The sequence below is a fragment of the Octopus bimaculoides genome, chromosome 7 (genome assembly GCF_046866305.1).
Source record: "Octopus bimaculoides isolate indiv1 chromosome 7, ASM4686630v1, whole genome shotgun sequence".
Taxonomy (NCBI): domain Eukaryota; kingdom Metazoa; phylum Mollusca; class Cephalopoda; order Octopoda; family Octopodidae; genus Octopus; species Octopus bimaculoides.
The window spans coordinates 20,132,261-20,152,366 of record NC_142934.1 but is presented as its reverse complement, the minus strand read 5'-3'; positions in this window follow the sequence as shown (position 1 = coordinate 20,152,366).

Below are 20,106 nucleotides of genomic sequence, written 5' to 3'. Positions count from 1 at the left end.
AATTCCCAGGTTGTCATCCCTTTTCTTGTATTCTTTCTGTGTCAGCATACTACATTCCCGTTGCATGTCTCGTTTCTCTGTTTGTTTTTTTCGTTGTTCAAAAAAATAGTTCGTTTTCTATGTTTTTGTTTTTTATGTTCACGTTTCTCATTCTGTCCACGTTTTCTTTGATGTCCTGTACCCATATATGCAGGTATATATACATATATATGAAGGTATACATATATATATGTATATATTCATATATTTATATAGTATTTATATTATTATTATTATTATTATTATTTTATGTTTGACTTTTGTTTTGCATTTGTACAAGTTAGATCCAAGTCTCACCCAGAGACCTCAAGAGACAACAAGTTAGAAGAAGTTCATGTAGGTGTTATGCCTAGGGTACCATATATTTGGATTTGTACAGTTTTGTTCTAGTGAATGTTTAAGAAACCATAAGAAAATTATGTGTTTGTTTTAAAATTTGAGATCACATAGACAGTATTTTACGTAGGATATGGGCAGTTCCCATGAGCACTATCTTTTGAACTTCAGCCATTTTGGGGTTTCCTGGTATCTGAGCTAGGTAGTAATCAGCCCGTTTCGCTGTCATTCCCAGGGCACCTATGACAATAGGTATTATTTTCGTCTTCAGATTCCACATTTTGCTAATTTCTATTTCAAGATCTTTATATTTGCTCAGTTTTTGGTAGGTCTTGACAGATACGTTTATATCGATTGGGACAGTCATATCAATGAGGAGGCATGATTTTTGTCTGAAGTCTTTCAGTATGATGTCTGGCCTATTTGCGTCTATCTTTCTGTCAGTTTGAATGGTGAAGTTCCAGAGGAGTGCAATGTGATCATTTTCAAGTACTGGGGGTGGTTTGTGTTCCCACCAGTTTTTGTCATGGGGCAAGTCCAGGTTTTTGCATATTACCCAGTGAATATATTGTGCAGCTCTATCATTCCTGTTGAGATACTTTATTATTATTATTATTATTATTATTATTACTGTTCAGTAGTTTTATTTTTATAACGTGCTTTCACTTCACTACCGAGCGCAGCTCTGTGCGCCTTGGGTATGTGCTGTGGTTTGCTGTGGTGCTCTTATGTTTACTGTATTGAAAGTGTTTTGCATAGAATGTGTGCAGTACCCAGTAGTGCAATTTTCTGTATGTTATATATATTTGTAAATCCTGGTGTTTTTGTTATGTATTTGTCTGAATATTTTTTTATTATACCTAAGGCACCTACTATGATAGGAATTGTTTCTGTTTTTAGATTCCACATTCGAGTTATCTCTATTTCCAGGTCTTTGTATTTTGAAAGTTTTTCCATTTCTTTTAGAGAAACGTTGTCATCTGCTGGTATTATTATTATCATTATTGCTATTATTATTATTATTATTATTATTATTATTATTATTATTATTATTGCTATTATTATTATTATTATTATTATTATTATTATTATTATTATTATTATTATTATTATTATTATTATTATTATCATTACTATTATTAAGGCGGTGAGCTGGCAGAATCGTTAGCACACCATGCAAAATGCTTAGCGGCATTTCGTCCGTCTCTATGTTCTAAGTTCAAATTTCACCGAGGTCGACTGTACCTTTCATCCTTTCGGAGTCGATAAAATGAGTACCAGGGAAACACTGGGGTCGATGTACTCGACTAGTCCCCTCTCCCCAAATTTCAGGCCTTGTGCCTTTAGTAAAAAGGGTTATTATTATTATTATTATTTTGGTTTGGCTCAGGTTCGGTCTTATACCTGATAAGGATCATATGGGTAGCAGGTTATTACCTGTGATCTTGGGTATCCATAAGTTTTGGACAGTCTTTCAAGTGCTTAGAATCCTCCTGATAATCCTTGTTGTCCCTAAGAGACAAACTTTCTGCAGGAGCTCTACCGGGCATTCTATTTCAATTATTATTATTATTATTATTATTATTATTATTATTGAAAATAAATCTTTGATCGAGCCATTAAGTTATATCATCAGCATATTGGCTTCTGTATTTATTATGTGCGTGTGTGTGTGTGTGTGTGTGTGTGTGTGTGTGTGTGTGTGTGTGTGTGTGTGTGTGTGTGTGTGTGTGTGTGTGTGTGTGTGCATTTCCATTTAGTTCTCTGTTATTCTATTTTTAGTCTTTATTGCTGCAAAGTTATGTTTTCTTCCCCTCCAATTACTTAATTAATTTCGTTGTACTAATTACACTCTATGACGTCACACAAACTGTTTACACGTGCGCGTGAAGAGGAAAGCATATATAAATTGTTTTGTTTGGAAGGATTGTCCTGTCACGGTTTCCCACCAATCGGCTCCGAGGTCGAAGAATAGAGGAACATAGGGAATAGTGAGCATGTACACGGAAGCGGCTATGAAAGCCGATCCGAGTTCAAATCGCACCATGACCAACGTGGGTAATAGAATTCGCTATCGCTCTTCGATTGTTCAATAATTAAATACCAGGTCATCACTATAACCTCAGCAGCAGCAGCATCACCACCACCGCTACCGCTACTACCATGGGTCTGTGCCGAATTACTGAATCAAACAATGAATTAATCGATCCGTCAATAAAACTTATAATCCAGATCAATTGGAAGGGGGAGGAGAAAAGCTCCAGTGATCACTCCGTGGTTAGAAATAGTAGCTAAATCTCCCTGAAATTATTATGCGGACTTTGTCACCCCAAACTCCTCCAATTGCTTCTGTAAATTTGCAGACCGTATCTACTCACATATGAAGGCGTTTTCCATTTATTTTGATTGGTTGATGTGTCATACATTTTAAAAAAATCTTCTACTTGTTTTAGTCAACTGACTTCGGCCATTCTGGTGCATCATCTTCTCAGACTTTAGTCAAGGATTGCCCAACCTTTTATTATCATTATTAATATCACTGCCTGGAATCGAAATCGGAATCTTGGGGTTAGTAGCCCGCGCTCATAACCACTACTCCACATGTCCGTGGGCAATCATAGAGTGAATTTTAGGGCTTATAAATCTAATATATTCCTATCCTTCCTTAATACTGGTTCCCATATGCTACTCATATCTGCTCTCGATCTGTTTAGGAGATTGTTGTGTCCTAGCATATATGCTACTTATTTTAGTTTTCGTATTTTCCAGTGTTCTCTGTCTATTATTTTAACTTCATCCCACAGGGAGAGGTGGCCTCCATTTTTCCATACATGATCAACTATACCCGATTTATAAATATCACCCCGTGTCACAGCTTTGCGATGTTCTTCTATCCTTATTTTGAAGGGGCAACATGTTTCGCCTTTGTATAACCTACCACAGCTGCATAGGATGGAGTACTCGCAGTTTTCGGTCATATTCTCTTCTATTGGTGGTTTTACTCGAAGGAGATATTTGCGAAGTGTTGTTTTACTCTTGAATACTGTCCTGATGTCATATGGACCGCATATCTTTTGTATCTTTTCGGAGAGGCCTTTCACTAAGGATAGACAGACTGTGGACAATTTATCGGTTTCATCCTTTCTTTTCTTCATAATTGGAGTGGATAGTATGTTTTGGGGGTAGTTGTTTCTTAATAAATTGTTACTGAGTTTGATCATTTCTTCGTGGTGGGTATTCACGATCGCTACTTATATTCTTTGCTCGATGTTTTAGGCAATGAGCAATTCTTCTCTTTACACTGTATGGATGGTGGGAATTGAAGTTGAGGTATCGTGCAGTGAAAGTTGGTTTGCGGTATACGGATGTCCTGAATCCATACTTGGTGCATGTTATTAATACGTCCAGGAATGCTAGCTGATTGTCTTTTTCCTTTTCCTTTGTGAACTGTGTGGATGACTTTATTGTAATTGAGGTTGCTAATAAAAATATATGGACATTTTTTAAATTTTTTTACTTTAAGGTTGAAACACGATCTTGTACACGGTTAACCGAAAGTTTTAATTCATTTTCTTTCTTTTACTAGCCTAAAATGTGGTGTGTTATTCTCGGAAATTTTAAGGTGGTAATTGTGTCTTTTGGCGTCTGTTTTTACAGTGCATGGTAAAGTATATAGCCAATCCTTTGTTATAATTATGTATATAATTATAAAATATTTTGTAAAATTTACCTATGAGGTTTTTATTTCGGCGCTGACCACCTGGTAGAATCATTAATGATTTTACTCTTTAGTTTTAGTTAGATAGATAGATAGATAGATAGATAGATAGATAGATAGATGGACAGACAGATAGATAGATAGATAGATAGCTAGATAGATAGATAGATAGATAGATAGATAGATAGATATGAGTATGATTGAGGGGACAAACGAAAGAAAGAAGTACTCAGCACCACATTTAGTAAGAGTTATATTTCAATTTAAAGCAATTTGATTCGGCCCCATGCAGTTTAAAGATTCGAAGGATCGTCACAGCAACCCAGCTTATCGGGCGGATGTGTACATACATACCTGTACACACACACACACACACACACACACACACACACACACACATATATATATATATATATATATATATATATATGCACGCATACATATACATATACACATACATAAACATAGACACAAGCACTCACCCCGCTAAACACGTTATTCTCCCTTTTGTTCTTCTAACACACAATACTTCTGGCGGTCAAACACCGCCAGCTAACAGACTATTTCCGGTGATATACGATAGCTGTTCGTAAAAGATAATTAATCAACTCGGATGTTGAGAGATAAGTAAAGGTTTGATTTACACAATAGGGAAAAACCTACACAATAGTTGAAACCAGCGGCAGGCACGGGAGCACCAAGTCTCTACGTGGTCGTCTGGTCTTCAAGAAATTGTAACTAAACCTTCTTCAAATCAGATTTTATCATTTTAATAGAAACGCAAAGATACATAATATGATGTAGTCGTTGATATATCATAGATGGCATGTAGGGCTTCTAACGACTAAGAGTGATGGCTTTTCGGTTAGCTAGAAATAGCAGCCTAATCTTTCTAAAATCACATTTCATCATTTAAATAAAAACGTAAAGATACATAATATGATGTAATCCTTGACATACCAGAAATGGAATGAAGGACTTTTTACGACTAAAAGTAGTTTTTCGGTTAGCTAGAAATAGCAATCAAATCTTCTTCAAATCATATTTTGTCTTTTAAAGCTGTTCTCGAAAATTAGATGACATGTAGGTTTCCAACGGTTAAAGGTAGGAGGACTATATATAATTGTTTAGTCAACTAGAAATAGCAGCCATCCCCAGGTCTTTAAACAGGGCTTTAGTCTCAATTCGTGGAGGCGCGTGGCTTAGCGGTTAGGGTGTCAGCATCATGATCGTAAGATTGTGGTTTCGATTCGGATCTAATTTAAAACGGGGGCACCAGTATTTTCTTAACGAAACACTTTGAAACTTGGGACACTGGTAGAATGTGTCATATAAAACATCTTTTACTCTTAGTCTTCTTAACAAAAAAAAATGGAATTCGCAAGTTATTCCATGTTAAAGTTGTCGTATTTCTGTAATTTCAACCAATCACTGACGTCTATTCAGCTGAATAGAGTTACTGCTGGGCGGTCATAAAAATGTTATTCCCTGTCACATATTTCATCCGGTTTAATCGTAATTTATACGCATATATTGTTTATATAATAAATTACGCTGTGCGTATCTATGTGTGTAACAATTTTAGAGTTCGGATTCTAGAGTTAGGGTTAGTTTTAGGGTTAGGGTTAGGGTTAGGGTTAGGGTTAACAGTCTAGTTAGGGTTAGGGTTAGGGTTAGGGGATTAATACGATATACACCGTTACAGCGCTAACTGTTTTCAACTGAATAGACGTCAGTGATTAGTAGAAATTATCGAAATAAGACAATTTTTTACATGAAATAAATTCGAATACAAATATTTTTTTCTGTTCTATAACACAAAATAGATAAGTATACGAAGTTTGAAAGTCTTTCGGTACCAAAAACACTACATAAAACATTAATGAAAACTGGTGCCCCCGTTTTAAACTAGATCCTTCGATTCCTGGACCGGGCGACCCGTTGTGTTCTTGAGCAAAACACTTCATTTCACGTTGCTCCTGTTTACTCAGCAGGCAAAAATGAGTATCGCTGCGATGGACTGGCGTCCCGTCCAGCTGGGGAACACATACGCCATTGAAACCGGGAAGCCGGGCCCATGAGCCTGGCTAGGCTTTAAAAGGGCGCATTTATTTATTTTTAGTCTCAATTCAAACGGCTCTGTGAAGCTGATGAAGGCTGTGGTCATTCCCTGGTTGGTGAGGGTTGCCATTGGAAGGCCATATGTATGGCGGTAGGATTACAGCTCCTTGCTATACCTCTGGAATGAAACAGAAGTGGTTGCCGGGGAATTTTTACAACTCCACCAGCCCCGATTTCTGGTCTCTTAATTACCCCGATTGTAATCCCACGGATTACCATGGGTGGGGTGCGTTTGATAAAGACACTAAAGACACAATGAGGAACTCATGTGCCAAGCTCTGGAGCCGTCTTGGGGCCGTGGGGGAAGCTGAGAACGACTACATCGAGAAAACTGTTAATTCCCAACCATAATCTATCTAATTCAGTGGTTCTCAACCGGGGTCCAAATGGCCCCTAGGACCCATATAAGATGGGGGGGGGGGGTCACATAACAAAATAGTAAATTGGGGATCTGCAACAGTATTTTAAGAGCCCCTAAAAAATTCTGCTTTGGATGTATGTATTGGTATGTATTGCAAGAAACGGCTTGGTGTCTTTCTTGAATTTTACATAGTTCAACCTACACAAATTAACGTGTGAAAAACAGAAGGGAATTTTGAAAGAACTTCCTATAAAACTACTTTTTAAACATCGAATGGTTATGGGGGTCCACTAGAATAAAATAGTAATCAGAGGGATCCATAGATTTTTTTAAATGGCTGAGAACCCCTGATCTAGTTGATAATATTTTTTTTTGATTTTTTAAAATACTTTTATTTTGGGATGGGATGTTGAATTTCTATTTTCCATTTATGTAAACCGTCAAATTTAGCCCAAACACCCTGTGTTTCAGGGGCTCGGCTTGATCAAAGCTGAGAGAGCCAACTGAGTATCGATCTGTTCGCGACTACACGGTCATCTGAAACAATTAATGAGAGCATGGTACAAGCTTTCAAGAAACACTCGCTGGAAAGTTACTGCTTATCTTATTTTGTGTTAGTAATGTTTTGTGCTTATTTATGATTCAGTTTGTCACGTAAACAAGGTTTTGTATATAATTTAATTTATGGATTTTCGTTTGAAGGCTTATAGGAATTTTTAAAACTTATTTTTACGCAAATTCACTGCCTCAAGAACAAAAAACGAAATAGAAACTATATTTTATATTTTATTTACAACTTAATGTCAAGTGAGGCGTGAAAATTTTAAGCGAGTAATAAGTGTTGTTTTGTATTCAAAACTAGTAAACCTACAGCATTTAGAGTGCATATAATAAAATCAAATATATACAGGAAGTGCAATATTGCCAATCATCACTCTCGAGCGATTATTAGGGATTGGCAATATGTACTAAGATTTCGCTAAATGTTTAAGGTGTTTATATGGTCGCGAGAGGGCGTAGGCAGCTTCTCGGCCTCCTCACCTCTGACTCAGGACAATGTTTATGGTGTAGAAGGTAGAGGGAGAGACAGAGACAGACAAACAAAAAAAAACAAGCAGAGTTGTATAAGCACCAAGTTACTGCTCATTAAACTGGGGCAATAGGAGTATTAAGTACCTAGCCCATGAGCACAACTTTGTAACTAATCGAACCTATGACCTTAATGATCGGGAATTGAATACGCTAACCACAAAGCTACGCTCTAACATATGATATATATATATGTGTGTGTGTGTGTGTGTGTGTGTGTGTTATATTCGGTTCACAAACGTAAGGTCGCGAGTTTGATTCCTCATGGCACGTTGTGTCCTTGAGCAAGACACTTTATTTCCTGTGACTCCAGTCCACTCAGCTGGCAAAAATGAATAGTACCTGTGTTTCAAAGGGCCAGCCTTGTCTCACTCTGTGTCACGCTAAGTCACCTTGAGAACTACGTCAAGGGTACGCATGTATATAAATTAGAAGACGAATAAATAGAAAACGAAGTCTTGAGTGCAGTGCCCGAGATAGCCATAGACTTTCTCTCGAAATATGATGAGGTTTCACGATTTTTCAATCATTAAAGGATCATTGAAGACCTGAAGAATCACCACCCAAGAGTATCAGTTTTGTGAGGGAGGAGGGCAAGACTCCTAAGGGGAAAGCAACACTAGGGGTGGCTGTTTTCTATGTTGCATCGAGTCTCAGAATAGGTTGCGCAAATGAACCTAAAGAGCAGATTCATTTTCCCAGTGGCGATGACGGTGACACCCTTCTCTCCAGACATATCCCTCCTATTCAGGGGGTGCAAAAAGGTGGGCGAAAGATTGCCGCAAACCAGAAACCTGGTTTGAAAGCTTGCAATTGAGTGGACCGCTCTAAAGGCATCCAAGATGTCAGATCGTGGTGTTAAACCGGGCGATGGCATCCAAACACTTCTTATTGAAACACTTTTGTCGACTCCGGAAGGATGGAAGTCAAAGGTAACATCAGTGAGATCAGAACTCAGAGCACAAAGATTCTAAGAAATATTTTACATCTCTCTGGAATACTCAGCCACTAATTCGCTAATTTACCGAGTAGCCAGTTCAGTTAATCGAGCAACCGAATACTCATCGTCGAAATCGAACGAGATCCTATTTAGAATGTCTAGTAGTTCAAGCGACTACATGGTATTTCCTTTGCTAGCTCGTAAAAAATCCAGCATGAGCCGGTTCAAGGCTGACTTGCTGATAAAGAATAAAAGCGACGCAGTGAAGCAACGGATATATGGAGGCGTAAAGTGCTCTGTGTATTATTGTGATCGTTGTTGTTGCAGCTGTTTCCGTGCTGCTGCTGCTGCTGCTGCTGCTGCTGCTGCTTCTGCTGTTGTTGTTGCTATTGCTGTCGTTGTTGTTGTAGCTGTTGTTGTTTGTTTTTATTCAGAAGAAAACTCAATGCCCTTGACCTGTTGCGTGGCCTCTAAGCAGCGCTGGATTAACCAGTAAGTAAAATGAGAACTTGCTCAGGGCATCAAGGGAATGACGAGCACCACAGAAATAGTCAAAGGTTTACAGCACAAAAGAAATCACTTTAATCTTGTTAAATAAACATTATTAATTGTGACTTTCCAAATGTAGACATTACCTTTCGTATATTTTTAACATTCGTGGCCACAAATTGTTCAGATGAGCGTTCATTTCAGTCCCACTGCGTGGCACCTTGGGCAGGTGTCTTCTACTATAGCCTCGGGCCGACCAAAGCCTTGTGGAGTGGATTTGGTAGACGGAAACTGAAAGAAGCCCGTCGTATATATGCATATGTATATATATGTATATATATATATATATATATATATATATATATATATATATATATATATATATATGTGTGTGTGTGTGTGTGTGTGTGTGTGTGTGTGTGTGTATTTTTGTGTCTGTGTTTGTCCCCCCAACATCGCTTGACAACCGATGGTGGTGTGTTTACGTCCCCGTAACTTAGCAATTCGGCAAAAGCGATATAATAAGTACTAGGCTTACAAAGAATAAGTCCTGGGGTCGATTTGCTCGACAAAAAGGCGGTGCTCCAGCATGGCCGCAGTCAAATGACTGAAACAAGTAAAAGAGTAAAAGAATAAAGGAGTAATTAAAAAAAAAAAACAGAAAACTTTTCAGATATATATAAAGCCGAAGTTTACAAAATTAAACATTATTTTCAATCTGACTATTAATTTTGTTTCATTTTGAAAGCTTAAAATTTATTTTATGATTTATTATAGTTTGGCACCAAAATCTTTTACGCGCTTAGGTCCTCTATGGTTCTTAATCCAACCCTGCATCTGAAGCAGGTGGGAGAGAGGCCAGGTCTCCAATTTGTATCCTCAAACTGGAGACCTGGCCCGAATGAACTCTGCTTCATGGTGCCGGGTGGTGGTGTTAAACCGGGCATTAAATCTGGGTATTAAATCTGCCACCAAAGTAGTAGGCCGCGACAGGAAGTGAACTCAGAATGCAAGGAGACGGAACAAATATCACAAGGCATCCAACCAGACGTTCTCACTGTTTTGCCAATCCACCGCCTGGGATCGATACTGTATTTTATCGACCCCGAAGGAATGAAAGGCAAAGTTGACCTTAGCGGAATTTGACCTCAGAACGCAGAGAGTCGGCACAAATGCCGACGTTGTAACACGTTGCCAATTCGCCTCATGTTGTTGCTGCTGCTACTGCTGCTGGTGCTGCTGTTGTTGTTGCTGTTGTTGTTGCTGTTGTACTTATTGCTATTGTTGTCGTTGGGGCAGTTTTCTTGCTGCTGCTGCTGCTGCTGCTGCTGCTGCTGGTAATGATGATGATGATGATGATGATGATGATGATGATGTTGACGTTGTTGCTGTTTTGTTGTAATTTCTGCTGTTGTTGTTGTTGCAGCAGTTTTCTTGCTGCTGCTGCTGTTGTTTTCGTCGTCGTCGTCGTCGTCGTCGTCGTTTTCGTCGTCGTCGTCGTTGTTGTTGTTACTGTTGTTGTTGCTAATACTTTTCTTGCAAATACTGCTGCTGCTGTTGCTGCTGCTATTGCTATTGCTGTTGCTACTGCCGTTACTAACCCTACTGCTGCAACAGCTGCCATTGTTATTGCTGCCCTTGTCATCCTTGTTGTTTTGCTCCAATCCCAACCCTCACCCTAACTCTCATCGTCTTCTATCGACATATCAAAAGAAACCTCAAAACCAGCAGTTCACCCTTATTCAGTGTCAGCTGCACCGACGCGACATAGCTTCGAACACTAAATGGCACAACTCCTACGTTTTTCACGCTTCCTATGCCACAAACACACACAAATAATATGCTAATTAATTGCTACCTATCCCATAATACGGAGTCGAAGTTCAAACAGATGATGTCGCTTTAATGTGGCGCGACGAATCGGGTATTCTTTCATTGGTGTCACTCAGTGGGCTGAAGCCACCTTGAGGACACTCCTTCGGGTATGTTCTTAGTTTGTTTTATGGGCATGATCGGCCTGATGTCTATTTATCGAAGAGCTACGGTTGGCACTCCGTCGGTTACGACGACGATGGTTCCAGTTGATCCGATCAACGGAACAGCTTGCTCGTGAAATTAACGTGCAAAAGTGGCTGAACACTCCACAGACACGTGTACCCTTAACGTAGTTCTCGGGGATATTCAGCGAGACACAGTGTGACAAGGCTGGCCCTTTGAATTACAGGTACAACAGAAACAGAAAGATAAGAGTGAGAGAAAGTTGTGGTGAAAGAATACAGCAGGGTTCGCCATCATCCCCTGCCGGAGCCTCGTGGAACTTTAGGTGTTTTCGTTCAATAAACACTCACAACGTCCGGTCTGGGAATCGAAACCACGATCCTACGACCGCGAGTCCGCTGCCCTAACCACTCGGCCATTGCGCCTCCACCGAAGTGCTACGAATATGGTGTTGCGTTACCTTTCATGTAAAGGGATGCAACTCGACACAAATATATAACCTGGCGCTCAAATACAAACGTTCACATACATCGTATCTATATAGCTATGGTTAGCTATATTTGTGTATGGAGGGTGCGTGGGTGTGCGTGTGTGCATATATACAGGGTTGGCCACAAGTTACCCGACTGTAAATCAATTATGAAGTCACTCGAGTAGGACTTCAGTTTGAACAATTTTCATAATGTTTCGTATTTAGATGGTTTTATTAAATTCATTCAGTTCTTAAACATAAATAAATTTTGAGATTAAATGGTTCAGTCTCCCTGTGTGGCACCTTGGGCAAGTGTCTTCTATTTTAGCTTCAGACCAACCAAAGCCTTGTGAGTGGATTTGGTAGACAGAAACTGGAAGAAGCCCGTCATATATGTATATATATATATATATATATATATATATATATATATATATATATATATATATATATATATATATATATATATATATATTTCGTATGTGTATTTCGTGTGCAAGATTCTTGATGTGGATACGTGTGTTGAAAGAAATACAATTAAACCTTGGGAGAGGCATTATGCCGGTAATAAACACACGCACTGGTTCAGTCCTTTATTAATTTATATAGTTTTTTGTTAAATTATTTCATTGCACTCTTGCAATCTCTTCAGTAACTTGTCTCTCCACTTCCATTTATTTTGAATATATGATCTGGCGTTGTTTTGGCGTTGTTTCGAAACTGTTTGGTATGAGCATGTGAGTGTGTGCAAGCTCGTATGTGTGCACGCTCATATGTGTGCACGCACTTATGTGTTCGTGCTTATATGTAAGTATGTGCGTCCATATGTGTGTTTGTAACAATTTCGTTTATATCAGATCAGATAGAGACTTTTTAATTAATTTATTTACGTTCATATTCCGCATCATATGTGTGAACAACACATGCAACCACGGGCAATTGTAAGGCCCTCATCTACGTGTATTTGGTGTTTAAAATTGGTTGCGTTTCAGTTATGAGGACCGACTCCTGTATTTGTCGCAAAGATGCGTCACCGGGGTGTCTAGACAGGATTTCTATGTTAATTCTGTCCAGTACACCACCATGTTGTTCTTTGGCATGCTGGTAGAGCACCGAGGTTTGTTTTTGATTATTATAGTCCCTCCAATGTTCGTTTACACGCTCAGCCAAACTTCTTGCCGTCTCACCTATGTATGTGGTGTTTCTGTTTTTACACTCACCATCCATACAGCTTATTTTGTAGACTACATTTCTGGCTTTGCAGTTGGCACCAGGACTATTTTTGCACACAATGCAACTCTCCTCAACACACCTTGTTCTTCTGAAGGGATATGTTTTACATATTATTGATCTAATTGATCTCCCTGGTTTTTCTATAACATTTATCCTCAACTTGGTACTTTTGAGGATTTTTCGAAATCTGCGGGCCAGTTCTCCGTGTGGCGTGGCGTCCACAAACATTACTCCCTGGAACTTGTCGGTATTGTACCACGTGGTCTTTTTGTTTGTTTTGTTACTAATCCTTTGTAGTCTATTCCACTGTTTGTTACGGTATCTAGGTTGTGTTCCATTTGTATCTTTGACAACAATCTCCTCAAATTTCTTGTTAGCTCCTCTGTATACCCGGATTCTATCTTTCTGGCTGTATCCCGAAAATTGCATGCGATGCATGAAGTCTTGAATATGTTTTTGCCCCTCCCATGGACCGCACAGGGGGGATATGTTTTTCATTATTCTAACCAAATCGGCTACTAATATATTGATTTTCACACTGTGTGATAGAGCCGAATTCTTATGGATAACATACTTTGAAGATATAGGTTTCATATAATGTGAGTGGAGGATTTGAACTTTGTCATTAATTGTTTCTAGCCAAAGTTCTGTGTCAAGTACTGGGAGTCTCATGTTTAGGTGTCTTGTTGGGTAATCTATTGTTACTTTGATGCTCTGGTGTATTGTATTAGCTATATTCTGGATGTTTTCCATCACGATCTTCTCGTTCTCTTCAGTCTGAATGTTTTATGGTGTTTTGACTACGATGTTAATGTCATCCACATATCTCCCGTATAGTTTGAGTGTTATTGAGTGTTCTTCGAGAGTTGTTTTCAGCTTTTTGTCCCTCCAGGTCATGAATAGGCTTGCCACGTCTCCGGCCACACTGACACCAATAGCCGCTCCCTGGACCTGCATGTATAGTTTTTCATTGAATTTAACTATATGGTTCTGCAGGGTGGTCTTCAGACTTGCACCTACAGCATGTGCAACCATTTTTCGTGTTTGGATATTATCCTCTGGGTCGTGGGTGGGTGTATTCCATCCCTTCCAACGCTCTGCGGTGGTTTTTCTAGCAGCTGATGTGATCGTATGTGGTCTACCTCGTCCTGACCTGGTGGGGCAGAATCTAGTTAGGTCGTGGTGATCTAAGTATTCATTATTATAAACGAGCTTTAGGAGGAGGCCTAGTTCCCTCGTGTTCACTTCACGGAAGGTTACTTCACTTACCGAAATAATTTCAACACATCTCTCTACGGCAAAGTCAATGTCAATGGATGGATAGAGAGATACTACATCCATACTGCCTATAATACAATCTGTCAGGTCATGGGAGCAGTTACATTCATTGACTCTGCTGAGGAGGTCCTCAGTGCTTTCACAAACATCAGGAGACATCTCGATGTGTGGTCTTAATATCTGTGAGAGGAAGAATGACAGCCTATAATTGCTGGCAATATTGGCACCACAAATCGGTCGACATGGTGGGCCCATGATAGGGTCTGCAATGGATTTATGGTCTTTTCGTAACCCATAGAGTGTAGGAATGTCGTTGTTGGATGATGCAAAGTTCTGTGCTGTGCGTCTCTTAGGTTGGAGTATGTTACACCACATTCCCATGTGTGCATTGAGAATTTTCTCTACTTTTTCATATTCTTGCGGTGTAACTTCTCTCATATCTTCTATATGTTTTTGCATCGTATGGGTGTAGTTTTGCAGGCTGTCTACCGATATCCTGCCTGATTTGTCTGTAGGGAGGCATACTATTTCATTGTTTCTAACTCTATGTTTTAGTTTTCGTATGCCCATTGCAGCTACTGTACCGAGTTGGTGGGCCTCTGCTTCGTTTTGTGTTGGTGCAGTTGCTATATAACGTGTTAATGTTTTCTTGAGTCTGCTTCTAGCTAAAGAGATCATGGCTTCTGTTTTATCATCTGTGTATGGCGAGATGCATACTCTTTTGTTGAAAGGTAAATCCGTTGGATAGATTCGGGTCATATCATAGGATTTGTCAACCGGGTTATAAAAGAGATTTTTTAAGGTGTTGTTGTTGCCATTGTTGTTATCATTGTATGTGTGGCTGCTGTTGTTGCTGTTGCTGTTGTTATTGTGACGGACGTTGTTGTTGCTGTTGTTCCTGGTGTGTGCGGTGCTGTTCGTGTGGTTGTTGCTATTGCTGTTATCATTGCTGTTGCTGATGGTGGTAGTGTAATCATTATTGTTGGTGGTGGTGGTGGTGGCGGTGTAGTTATTGTTGCCATTTCCATTGTTATTGTTGGTTGCATTGTGAATATTATGCGTATTACTGTCGTGGTGGTTTCTTACAACTGAGTTGTTGTTGTAGTGGTGTCCTAACCTCCATCTAATCTTAGTAAATGTTTTTTCAATCTCAGATAGACAATTGATCTTACTGACCTTGTTATACACTGCATATTTCGGTGGTAATCCTACGGCACACGCTTCATTTTCATCCAGTAGTACTGAGCCATACATTCCAGGTGTGTGACTATTTTCGTTTGCGATGTCATTGTATATCTCCGGTAGTTCGCAGTCCGACATCAGAATCCCGTTGATGTTATTTGGGTATTTGTCTTTGTTTCCTGTGTGTTGAGGTTGTTGTTGTCTCATCCATTTCAATTTGTTGCTGAAGTGTTTGTTACAGGCTCGGTTTATATAGTTATATTCCTGATGGATGATATCTGCGAGTTTTAACTCCTCATACGGTGTTATCATGTTCTTGAGGTTTTGTTGTAAGAACCTTTTTCTCTTTTGGTACTGGCTAATTTCTTTGTATATTCTCTTTTTGATGTTGACCAGTAGTGTGTGTCTTAGTCTGCCTGCTTGGCCCTCTGTGAGCCTCAGTCTTCTTACAGCTGAGTTGATGGCATTCGTGTATAACTTGGAAGTGATGCATTTTTTAATAAAGTAGAGCTGTCTGGTTGTTATTTTGATTTTTAGACAGCAGAACACAGTGTCTTTCAACGTCTTGCTAGCTTGGCTGGAGCTTATCATATTTCGTATGTGTATTTCGTGTGCAAGATTCTTGATGTGGATACGTGTGTTGAAAGAAATACAATTAAACCTTGGGAGAGGCATTATGCCGGTAATAAACACACGCACTGGTTCAGTCCTTTATTAATTTATATAGTTTTTTGTAAAATTATTTCATTGCACTCTTGCAATCTCTTCAGTAACTTGTCTCTCCACTTCCATTTATTTTGAATATATGATCTGGCGTTGTTTTGGCGTTGTTTATATATATATATATATATATATATATATATATATATATATATATATATATATATATATATATATATATATATATATACATATATATATATATATATATATATATATATATATATATATATATATATATATATACATATATATATATATATATATATATATATATATATATATATATATATATATATATATATATATATATATATATATATATATATATATATATATATATATATATATATATATATATATATATATATATATATATATATATATATATATATATATATATAGCGCAGGTAAGTAGCTTGCTGTGTGGTAAGTAGCTTGCTTACCAACCACATGGTTCCGGGTTCAGTCCCACTGCGTAGCACCTTGGGCAAGTGTTTTTTCTACTATAGCCCCGGGCCGACCAAAGCCTTGTGAATGGATTTGGTAGACGGAAACTGAAAGAAGCCTGTCGTATATATGTATATATATGTATGTGTGTATATGTTTGTGTGTCTGTGTTTGTCCCCACAACTTCGCTTGACAACCGATGCTGGTGTGTTTACGTCCCCGTAACATAACGGTTCGGCAAAAGAGACTGATAGAATAAGTACTAGGCTTACAAAGAATAAGTCCTGGGGTCTATTTGCTCGACTAAGGCCGGTGCTCCAGCATGACCGCAGTCAAATAACTGTAAAAGAGTAACAAGTAAGAGTATATATGGGGAGGGGTCGCAGAGGGCAAACTGAGTAACTCCCGATTTCTCATTATTTTCTCCGTCCCTGTTTTAAATCATTACGTTGCAAGTATTGCATCATTATTATTTTTATTTCATATTGTTGCATCACCTTTAGGAGTAAAAATAGACCAGCGTAGTTGTTCTTGTCAAAGTTGAGAAATCTGGAAGCATAGTCAGTGGGGGGCAGGCCCTCGTTTTCCTAGAAATTTTTCCTCAACTTTCACCCGATTTTAATTGAGGTTGCTAATAAAAATATATGAATAATTTTTGGTGTTTAACAATCAATATTCTCTTCTCTGTTGGATTCCAAGTCAATTTTTTTTCCTGCACTAATATGCTTCTCAAGTTTCACAATTTGTTGTCTAAAATGGAGTTAAATGAGAAATGTGTAATTTCAATAATTTATTCTCTGTTACTGTATGCTGAGTAAATATATCACGAAGGGGGACACTCCAGCAGATTGTGCAGAAGCTATAGAAAATATTTTTTTATTCAGTCGAGTTTCTTTAATTTCATATCGTGCCATTTTCCCCTGATCCTCTTTCATTTAACTTAGATATTTATTTATTTATTATTATTATTTCTTTTCTTTTCCTTGCATTTCTGATCTTTCTGATGCTTAGGCATCGATATTGATGTGTATGAGTCTATTTTCTGGAGAAATAAAGCGGCAAATTTGCCTTATCTTGGCTTATTCATTTTCCCCAAGCAAATTTATCTTTCATACGGTCAAAGAAAATAGCAATAATCGTCTGAAATAGTGATCTGATAATGTTATATCGCTTTTAATGCATTTAGAGAAGGCTATATATATACATACATATATATATATATATATATATATATATATATATATATATATATATATATATATATATACATATACATATATATATTAAAGCTTGTTCCCATGTTTAATTATACTAAAAACAATATTGCTTTAATCTGAACGGTTATTCCAAAATTTTGTAGTGTGCAAATTTATAATTGTTTAACAAGAATAGTAATGACACTAACTTCGAAGTTCCGTCACAACAGATTGTGATGCATTCAATTACTCTTGGCCTTATATATACATACATATATATATATATATATATATATATATATATATATATATATATATATATATATATGGAGAATCTGGAGAATCTACAAGAATAGATGCAAGTGCTAATTTATAAAAACATGTGACATATTAATAAAAATCTGTTAATCTACAACCATCCAGATATCTGAGTACCTTATTATTTTTTCTAATATATAATTCCTGTACATCACCTCCAAACCTTCCAGCATAGATAGATAGATAGATAGATAGATAGATAGATAGATAGATAGATAGATAGATAGATAGATAGATAGACTCAAGAAAATATCAGAATACAACAAAACGAAGGAAGTATGGATGGATACACCAAAAGAATAATGCCAAGATTGGAATATTACCATATATATATATACATATAATATAAATATATGTATGTAGGTAAGTATGTACGTACGTAGCATAAAATATGTAAAAAAAAATCATGTCATAAAACAAATACAGACAACACTTGTTTGTCCGTGGTATTACTTTTTAATGTATGTTTTATGTCTTTATTGCATTTTATTATTTTTGCTTTATTTTTCACATAAACCATTAAAAAAGGATTGGCTCGTTGTAAGACATGTAGATGTGTGTGTGTGTGTGTGTGTCTGTGTACTTCTATGTGCATATGTATGCGTTCGTGTATATGCATATATAAAATATGTGTGTGGGTGTGTGTGTATGTGTGTGCATGTGTGCGTGTGTGCGTATGTGTGAGCGCGTATGTATATATGTATGTGTGTGTTTTCCTGTGTATATAGTTGTTTTTATGTACGTGTTTATATGTACGGGTATAAATGTGTGTGTGTGCGTATGTGTGTACGTGTGTATGAGTATGTATGCATGTATATAGACGCTTCTATGCATGTATATGTATGAATGTGTGTATGTAAATATATGCGATGTGTACATATGTGTATATATGTATGTACATGTCTACGTGTGCATATATGTATGCATGCACACACACACACACACACACACACACACACGCACACACACACACACACACATACACGCACACAGATACATACATTCACATTTAGCGTTTTTCTTTTATCGTTTACTTGTTTCAGTAATTGAACTGCGACCATGCTGGAGCACTTCCTCGAAGGTTTTAGTCGAATAAATAAATTGATCCTAGTATTCATTTTTTAAAAGTTTGTTACTTATAGTAATGAATCTCTTTTTTCCGAACCGCTAAGTTATGTGGGGCATAAACAAACCTGCACTTCTTGTCAAGCGGTGGGGGCGAGAGACAAATACAGACAGAAAGACATAGACACATACATACACATATACATACATACTAACAGACAGACAGACAGATAGATAGATAGACAGATGTGTGTGCGTGTGTGTGCTAAATTTATTTGCGCGTGTATGCGTTAATATTTAAAAAAGACAGAAAGGGAGATAACCCACTTACTTCCCATTTTAACCATGGAATTATAAGGAACAAAACTAACACTATTGACAAGATTAGTATTGATCACTGGTTTATAGAGAAAGATAAAAATACTTTTTGTGATTGCAAATTTGAAGATAACTGCCTGCTTAATAATTTTTGCAGACAGAAAGATGTGGTATATAAATGCAAAGTAGAATCCGAGGGACTAAAGTATTATTACATAGGTTTCACGGCAAATTTCATTAAGCGAAGAATTTCCAACCATGAGAACACATTTAGAAACAAAAATCAATCAGCACCAGTCTAAATAAATTTATTTGGGAATAGAAGGACAAAAATAAGGATTTTAACCCAAAGTGGGAAATTACCAGCCATGTTAAATCCTCTAAAGTAGCTGATACCCGTTGTGATATTTGTGTTGATGAAATCGTCCAAATTCTAAAATCTAAGCATAAACTTCTTAACAGTAAGCGGGAAAAAAGTTTAGCATGTATGCACTCATATAAATTTGTATTTAAAAACTACAAATAAAAATAAGATAAAATTAAAACCAGGATAAGATATACATTGGATAATTTAATAGATAAAAATATGTACTATAAAGTACAATTAAAATAATATTATATTAAGATATGTGGAATAAAATATGACGTAATTAATTGTTAGATATAATTAGATAATAATAAATAATAATAATAATAATAATAATAATAATAATAATAATAATAATAATAATAATAATAATAATAATCGGAGAAAATAAGCAATTTCTACCAGATAAGTGAAAC